The 10,423-nt window shown below is 25.6% G+C and overlaps 1 long non-coding RNA gene across 1 annotated transcript in view; it reads left to right on the top strand.

Annotated features, from left to right (window-relative positions):
• Window positions 1-9,657: 9,657 nt before the first annotated feature.
• Window positions 9,658-10,423, top strand: part of LOC130050927 (uncharacterized) — a 2,608-nt gene continuing 1,842 nt past the window's right edge. Inside the window, exon 1 of the long non-coding RNA XR_008799313.1 lies at window positions 9,658-9,798. This is a non-coding gene — a long non-coding RNA (uncharacterized LOC130050927). The remainder of the gene's footprint in view (window positions 9,799-10,423) is intronic.

Here is a 10,423-nt window from a genome sequence, read left to right as displayed (position 1 = left end):
AGCTCTCTCTCTCTCTCTCTCTCTCTCTCTCTCTCTCTCTCTCTCTCTCTCTGAATATAATGTGTACGTAATTGCGTATAGGCAACTACGCGCCTAGTCACTAATAAGATCGAAGTACTTAGTACACCCATCTCGTTTTATATACGCTGTCAACGGCATCAGCCCCCCCTCCCCCTTTTATTAGTTTTTAGCTCATCTGATCACCTGTATTCCGGCGTCTGTCCGTCTGTCTGTCTGTCCGTCCGTGTGTAAACTTTTGACATTTTTGACTTCTTCTCAAAAACCTCTGGCCAATTTCAACCAAAGTTGGCACAAAACATCCTTTGGTAAAGGGAATTCTAAATTGTTAAAATAAAGGGCCAGGCCACCTTCCAAGGGGAGATAATCAAGAAAAGGTAAAAATAGGATAGGGTCATTAAAAAATCTTTTTCTCAAGAACCACTGGACCAGAAAAGATGGAATTTATAGATAAGCTTTATTAGGTAGTGCAGATTCTAAATTGTTAAAATCATGGCTCCCGGGGGTCGGATGGGGCCACAATAGGAGATCAAAGTTTTACATATAAATATATAGGAAAAATCTTTAAAAATCTTCTTCTCAAGAACCACTGAGCCAGAAAAGCTGAGTTTATATGAAAGCTTCCTGATATAGTGCAGATTCTAAATTGTTAAAATCATGGCCCCCGGGAGTCGGATGGGGCCCACAATAGGGGGTCAAAGTTTTACATACAAATATATAGGAAAAATTTTAAAAATCTTCTTCCCAAGAACCACTGAGCCAGAAAAGCTGAGATTTATATGAAAGCTTTCTGATATAGTGCAGATTCAGGTTTGTTGAAATCATGGTCCCCTGGGGTAGGATGGGGCCACAATAGGGGATCAAAGTTTTACATACAAATGAGCCGTCCCATGCAAAAAGGGCCCTTATGGTAAAAATTATCAAAATTAACTTTTTAATGGAATGTGATAGAAAACAACATTAAAAAGACACATGTGAAGTTTGGGTCAAATATTCAGCATATTTACTGAGATATAGGCTGTCAAAGGTTAAGATAATATTTCAATGACGTTACAAAAAATGCCGTTGAAATATATTGGGAAATCTTTAAAAAATCTTCTTTTCAAGAACCTTTGGGCCAAAGAAGTTCACATGTACATGCAAGTTTTCTGACATAGTGTAGATTCAAGTTTGCAAAAACCATGGCCTCCAGGGGTAGGTTTGGGGCCATAATAGGGACTACGGTTTTACATGCAAATAGATATGGAAAGTCTTCTGATATGGATCAAGGTGACTCAGGTGAGCGATGTGGCCCATGGGCCTCTTGTTTAAATTATAATTTCGAGGCGAAAAGACCACAGAACAATGATTAGCAACGTTTCACACTGAATTAATGAAAAGACGATCGACAACAACACATGCGAAAAGACGATAAAGACCCACCCCCACCCCCCACCCGGCAAATCAGCGACCAATTTTGGCGTCTTTTCACTTGCCGTTATTTCGAGGCAAACATACAGCGACTTTTCGCCCTGAAAACACAAGGGAAAGAAACTTGAATTGATGTAATACATCAATATATGAATTGTCTAATACAGTAGAACCCTCGATGTCCGCTAAATTTATCTGTTTATCCGCCATATTAGTCTAGATGGATATTCTATTGTTATAGTTAGTTATATATATATATATTAGTCTAGATAGATATTCTATTGTTATAGTTAGTTATATATATATATATTAGTCTAGATAGATATTCTATTGTTATAGTTAGTTATATATATATATATTAGTCTAGATATATATTCTATTGTTATAGTTAGTTATATATATATATATTAGTCTAGATAGATATTCTATTGTTATAGTTAGTTATATATATATATATATATATATTAGTCTAGATGGATATTCTATTGTTATAGTTAGTTATATATATATATATATATATATTAGTCTAGATGGATATTCTATTGTTATAGTTAGTTATATATATATATATATTAGTCTAGATAGATATTCTATTGTTATAGTTAGTTATATATATATATATATATATATTAGTCTAGATAGATATTCTATTGTTATAGTTAGTTATATATATATATATTAGTCTAGATAGATATTCTATTGTTATAGTTAGTTATATATATATATATTAGTCTAGATAGATATTCTATTGTTATAGTTAGTTATATATATATATATTAGTCTAGATAGATATTCTATTGTTATAGTTAGTTATATATATATATATTAGTCTAGATGGATATTCTATTGTTATAGTTAGTTATATATATATATATTAGTCTAGATAGATATTCTATTGTTATAGTTATATATATATATATATATATATATATATATATATATATATATATATATATATATATATATATATATATTAGTCTAGATAGATATTCTATTGTTATAGTTAGTTATATATATATATATTAGTCTAGATAGATATTCTATTGTTATAGTTAGTTATATATATATATATTAGTCTAGATAGATATTCTATTGTTATAGTTAGTTATATATATATATATTAGTCTAGATAGATATTCTATTGTTATAGTTATATATATATATATATATATATTAGTCTAGATAGATATTCTATTGTTATAGTTAGTTATATATATATATATATTAGTCTAGATAGATATTCTATTGTTATAGTTAGTTATATATATATATATTAGTCTAGATAGATATTCTATTGTTATAGTTAGTTATATATATATATATTAGTCTAGATAGATATTCTATTGTTATAGTTAGTTATATATATATATATTAGTCTAGATAGATATTCTATTGTTATAGTTAGTTATATATATATATATATATATATATATATATTAGTCTAGATAGATATTCTATTGTTATAGTTAGTTATATATATATATATTAGTCTAGATGGATATTCTATTGTTATAGTTAGTTATATATATATATATTAGTCTAGATAGATATTCTATTGTTATAGTTATATATATATATATATATATATATATATATATATATATATATATATATATATTAGTCTAGATAGATATTCTATTGTTATAGTTAGTTATATATATATATATTAGTCTAGATAGATATTCTATTGTTATAGTTAGTTATATATATATATATTAGTCTAGATAGATATTCTATTGTTATAGTTAGTTATATATATATATATTAGTCTAGATAGATATTCTATTGTTATAGTTATATATATATATATATATATATTAGTCTAGATAGATATTCTATTGTTATAGTTAGTTATATATATATATATATTAGTCTAGATAGATATTCTATTGTTATAGTTAGTTATATATATATATATTAGTCTAGATAGATATTCTATTGTTATAGTTAGTTATATATATATATATTAGTCTAGATAGATATTCTATTGTTATAGTTAGTTATATATATATATATTAGTCTAGATAGATATTCTATTGTTATAGTTAGTTATATATATATATTAGTCTAGATAGATATTCTATTGTTATAGTTAGTTATATATATATATATATATTAGTCTAGATAGATATTCTATTGTTATAGTTAGTTATATATATATATATATTAGTCTAGATAGATATTCTATTGTTATAGTTAGTTATATATATATATATTAGTCTAGATAGATATTCTATTGTTATAGTTAGTTATATATATATATATTAGTCTAGATAGATATTCTATTGTTATAGTTAGTTATATATATATATTAGTCTAGATAGATATTCGATTGTTATAGTTATATATATATATATATATATATTAGTCTAGATAGATATTCTATTGTTATAGTTAGTTATATATATATATATTAGTCTAGATAGATATTCTATTGTTATAGTTAGTTATATATATATATATTAGTCTAGATATATATTCTATTGTTATAGTTAGTTATATATATATATATTAGTCTAGATAGATATTCTATTGTTATAGTTAGTTATATATATATATATATATTAGTCTAGATGGATATTCTATTGTTATAGTTAGTTATATATATATATATATATATATTAGTCTAGATGGATATTCTATTGTTATAGTTAGTTATATATATATATATATATTAGTCTAGATAGATATTCTATTGTTATAGTTAGTTATATATATATATATATATATATATATATTAGTCTAGATAGATATTCTATTGTTATAGTTAGTTATATATATATATATTAGTCTAGATAGATATTCTATTGTTATAGTTAGTTATATATATATATTAGTCTAGATAGATATTCTATTGTTATAGTTAGTTATATATATATATTAGTCTAGATAGATATTCTATTGTTATAGTTAGTTATATATATATATATTAGTCTAGATAGATATTCTATTGTTATAGTTATATATATATATATATATATATATATTAGTCTAGATGGATATTCTATTGTTATAGTTATATATATATATATATATATATATATATATATATATTAGTCTAGATGGATATTCTATTGTTATAGTTAGTTATATATATATATATATATATATTAGTCTAGATGGATATTCTATTGTTATAGTTAGTTATATATATATATATATATTAGTCTAGATAGATATTCTATTGTTATAGTTAGTTATATATATATATAGTTAGTTATATATATATATATTAGTCTAGATAGATATTCTATTGTTATAGTTAGTTATATATATATATTAGTCTAGATAGATATTCTATTGTTATAGTTAGTTATATATATATATTAGTCTAGATAGATATTCTATTGTTATAGTTAGTTATATATATATATATTAGTCTAGATAGATATTCTATTGTTATAGTTAGTTATATATATATATATTAGTCTAGATAGATATTCTATTGTTATAGTTAGTTATATATATATATATTAGTCTAGATAGATATTCTATTGTTATAGTTAGTTATATATATATATATTAGTCTAGATAGATATTCTATTGTTATAGTTAGTTATATATATATATATTAGTCTAGATAGATATTCTATTGTTATAGTTAGTTATATATATATATATTAGTCTAGATAGATATTCTATTGTTATAGTTAGTTATATATATATATATATTAGTCTAGATAGATATTCTATTGTTATAGTTAGTTATATATATATATATATTAGTCTAGATAGATATTCTATTGTTATAGTTAGTTATATATATATATATATTAGTCTAGATAGATATTCTATTGTTATAGTTAGTTATATATATATATATATTAGTCTAGATAGATATTCTATTGTTATAGTTAGTTATATATATATATATATTAGTCTAGATAGATATTCTATTGTTATAGTTAGTTATATATATATATATTAGTCTAGATAGATATTCTATTGTTATAGTTAGTTATATATATATATATTAGTCTAGATAGATATTCTATTGTTATAGTTAGTTATATATATATATATTAGTCTAGATAGATATTCTATTGTTATAGTTATATATATATATATATATTAGTCTAGATAGATATTCTATTGTTATAGTTAGTTATATATATATATATTAGTCTAGATAGATATTCTATTGTTATAGTTAGTTATATATATATATATTAGTCTAGATAGATATTCTATTGTTATAGTTAGTTATATATATATATATTAGTCTAGATAGATATTCTATTGTTATAGTTAGTTATATATATATATATTAGTCTAGATAGATATTCTATTGTTATAGTTAGTTATATATATATATATATATATATATTAGTCTAGATAGATATTCTATTGTTATAGTTAGTTATATATATATATATTAGTCTAGATAGATATTCTATTGTTATAGTTATATATATATATATATATATATATATATATATATATATATATATATATATATATATATATATATTAGTCTAGATAGATATTCTATTGTTATAGTTAGTTATATATATATATATTAGTCTAGATAGATATTCTATTGTTATAGTTAGTTATATATATATATATTAGTCTAGATAGATATTCTATTGTTATAGTTAGTTATATATATATATATTAGTCTAGATAGATATTCTATTGTTATAGTTATATATATATATATATATATATATTAGTCTAGATAGATATTCTATTGTTATAGTTAGTTATATATATATATATATTAGTCTAGATAGATATTCTATTGTTATAGTTAGTTATATATATATATATTAGTCTAGATAGATATTCTATTGTTATAGTTAGTTATATATATATATATTAGTCTAGATAGATATTCTATTGTTATAGTTAGTTATATATATATATATTAGTCTAGATAGATATTCTATTGTTATAGTTAGTTATATATATATATTAGTCTAGATAGATATTCTATTGTTATAGTTAGTTATATATATATATATATTAGTCTAGATAGATATTCTATTGTTATAGTTAGTTATATATATATATATTAGTCTAGATAGATATTCTATTGTTATAGTTAGTTATATATATATATATTAGTCTAGATAGATATTCTATTGTTATAGTTAGTTATATATATATATTAGTCTAGATAGATATTCTATTGTTATAGTTAGTTATATATATATATTAGTCTAGATAGATATTCGATTGTTATAGTTATATATATATATATATATATATTAGTCTAGATAGATATTCTATTGTTATAGTTAGTTATATATATATATATTAGTCTAGATAGATATTCTATTGTTATAGTTAGTTATATATATATATATATTAGTCTAGATAGATATTCTATTGTTATAGTTAGTTATATATATATATATTAGTCTAGATAGATATTCTATTGTTATAGTTAGTTATATATATATATATATTAGTCTAGATAGATATTCTATTGTTATAGTTAGTTATATATATACTTTACTAAACGTCTTCTGTATCTTTTTTACCGCTTATTGCGAAAAGTAATTATATATATACATGTATATATATATATATATATATATATATATATGTATATATATATATATATATATATATATATATATATATATATATATATATATATACCATAGCCTCGTGCATCTCCAATAGTAATGAGTAAGGTACAAGTAGACCTGCACGTAAATAATTTATTATTGTGACATATATTTTGCAGAAATTCACGTCTTTCAAATAACAGGATATAAATAAATTAACACCCAGTTCCAACAGGCCTATATATATATATATATATATATATATATATATATGCATGTACATATGTCACTTTGAATCAATATATGTATAATAACAATGTCTATATACATGTATGAGAAAGGAAATGATAAATTTTCCCGTTATTTTTTCAATCTGATTTTATACGAATTCAATATGAAATGTGTTGTCTGTCGTGGATAATTGATTACATTTACAAGGAAGGAATCGTCTAAAATTATAGTATTTGCTCAGATACTTGTATTTCTACCGAAGAAATCTTTTCTAAAACTAGTTTATGTAAACATACATGTAATATTATTAAAGTGTATTAAAACTTCGCCTTATGTCCTAACACACATTTTGATAAAATCGGACAATGTCTATTTTTGATAAATCGGAGATCAACATGGCCACCTCGAATAACAAATCATCACAACAAATTAAGACTGAGTTTGAAATGTCACACACCTGCATAACATTATCTAAATTCTATTTTCCCATGTTTTTATACCCCACGCAACAAAGTTACGGAGGGTAGGATGTTTTTGATCCGACTTACGTCTGTCAGTCCCTTTCTTGTCAGCACAACTCCTCTGAGACCGCTCAACAGAATTTCATGAGACTTTGTACTTAATTGTGTAGATCGCTATGTGCATATTATCGGGAAATTCTGATTCAATATTTTTTTCTGGGAGTTATGCCCCTTTCGTATTTAGACTTTCGAGCCCGTCTGTCGATCTGTTCTTGCAGTAATGCATAGCATTGCCATTCATTATGTGAGGCATTGTAAAGCAATGTTGGAGCGTGGGGTATTTGAACTTGCTCACCACTGCTTTCTTTCATTAAATAACAAGCTATTGTGAACTGAAAATGCTGACTGTCAGCTCTTAAGAGCTTGTCTACGAGAAAACCATGCAAATATATAAAAATGAAGGAAATGGTGGTCATCAATATCATTTCTAATCATTTATATCATTTGAGTATATGGTTGGAATAATTATAATTTGAGGTCAATTTATTGATAGGTCGTTTCTATTTTTAGTAACAGCGCATTCTGTATTTACACGTGGATTAGTCTTTGAACACAAGAAAAATCCTTAAATATTAGGGTTTTATTTTTTTCAAAAATGCAAATCAATTCTGAAGGCTTATGAAAAGAATGGATTTTTTATGATATTTCCATGTAAACCACTTATGGAGAAATCATGTTTGACATCATAAGTGTCCATATAGAGAGATGGTTAACGCTATTTGGTACCGCTTGCAGGGCGGCGACCACGAGTTACCTGCCCCTATACAATGAGTTAATTGCCCCTGTATTTCAGTTAAGTTGTACTTAAAATAGGCTAACTCTTGCGCAAAAAAAGATAGAAAATATCAAATATGGGAAAGCGGGACGATAGACCAAACATATCTACGAAGAGACCGTTGGTGCCGGAAATATCTCTGTCTTTAGTAGTGTCCGCGAGGTATATTAATTTATAAAACATGAGATATTAGTACCATATTGCCCGGGAATCAAAAGATTTTTGCAAGATCGGTAAGTATATTCAATATAGGCTAAACAAGCACAAGGCCAGGGCACGTGGTAAGTCATTCCGCAGCGCAGGAATGACCAAAACTAGCCTACTACGGTACCATTTACAGAAATTACCAAAAAAATGACAAAAATTACCGAGAGAGGAGCTAAAATGACCTCAGTAATACATGACATCTACTATCATATTCACATTAAAAATTTTGGTCCCTCCTTTGACGACTTCAATAATTTTTAATTTCGGTCATATCTTTGGTATTTTCTGTGAACGTTTGTAATTTCGGACATTATATGTAACAATCCTACTATTCATTCCACAATGAAGGCCAGTGGGCCTAGATTTTTAATTTGATACACGTATAAACTTAACACTGCGCAAGTTACGTCACGGAATGCAGTATAGGGGAGGAGAAAATATTTGGCTGGACCAGGAGTCGAACCTAGGATCCCTGCATTACTAGTCAGGTGCTCTAACCACTGAGCTATCCAGGTCGATATCCACGGTCCGTGTAGCCCTAACTACTAAATTCCTCCCTTTAATTTGTTTTTGCCGTCGAAGACACACAACCCAGATTCATTTCACCCCTGGCAGGACGAGTAGTCACGGCACCAACTGGTAAAATCTTGCACAGAGGTCCCTAGGTTCAATTCCCGATCCAGCCACAAATTTTCTCCGTGTATGTCTATCTGAGACTGAGTTGGAAAATTACGGTATCTTCATAGTGACAAACTAATGAAAATATTGATCAAATTCGACTGGTCAAGGACTGTTAATATAAATAAATTTGAAACATTGGTCATTGTAATGATTGGTTTCATGTTATGCTAAGCTTGTGTTTCAAGACAAGGCTGTCTTTGTTGGTGATGATACTGATGTATATATTTAGAAACAAGTAATGATTTGATTTTGATTACAGGTGTGGTCTTTTAAAAAAATTAATGCATGGCAAGGTTGATAGTGAGACTAATAAATTCTTTCAGCAGAATTCAGCTAGACACACACAAAAAAAAGACAATCACTACAGCCTTCCAAGAAGATGGACTGCCTCACAATAGTTTCCTTGAGGACTGTCTTGAAATATCCAGAGTTTAAGGTATGCATTTTGTACACCATGAAAATCAGCTTATAGTTTAGCTGTTATCTAATTAGAGGGAATTTTCAATAGGGACTGGGTCTTTTCATTTGCTGGACCCTTATGTAACAATGACACTGTTCTTCCACCCCTGTTAGATCCACTATAACTTTAAGGAAAATAATTGGATCATCCTGTCCCACCAATATGCACATCTACAAATGAGAATGAAGCATTGCACAAAGTTTCAAGACTATCCGATAAGCCATATAGGAGAAGTGTTCACAAGATTTTGTGACAGACAGAAAGACAGATGAAGTACAAAAACTATGTCTCCCCCTGGAAGAGGGGAGACATAATTAGAATTTTTTTTAGACAGAAAGGAATGAGATCTCTGATACAGATTTTGCTATGAATATATATCATGTTTTGCTGAGTGAAAACATTTTTTTCTTCTCTTTTATTTATACGTATCTAAGCACAAAGTAATTAATACTTTTCATACTTTCCCAATTTGAACATTTTATGTGTCAATTTTCCCAATTCTACGGACTCTGGACCCAGTTTGAAAATGGTAGGAAAACCCCTGCGAAGACTCAAATATGAAATCATTTTCAATTAGAGGTTAAAACATTTAGTGATGAAT

This window comes from Ostrea edulis, chromosome 10 (genome assembly GCF_947568905.1).
Source record: "Ostrea edulis chromosome 10, xbOstEdul1.1, whole genome shotgun sequence".
Classification (NCBI taxonomy): domain Eukaryota; kingdom Metazoa; phylum Mollusca; class Bivalvia; order Ostreida; family Ostreidae; genus Ostrea; species Ostrea edulis.
The sequence above is the reverse complement of the archived record's forward strand: the minus strand, read 5'-3'. Positions and strand labels throughout refer to the sequence as shown.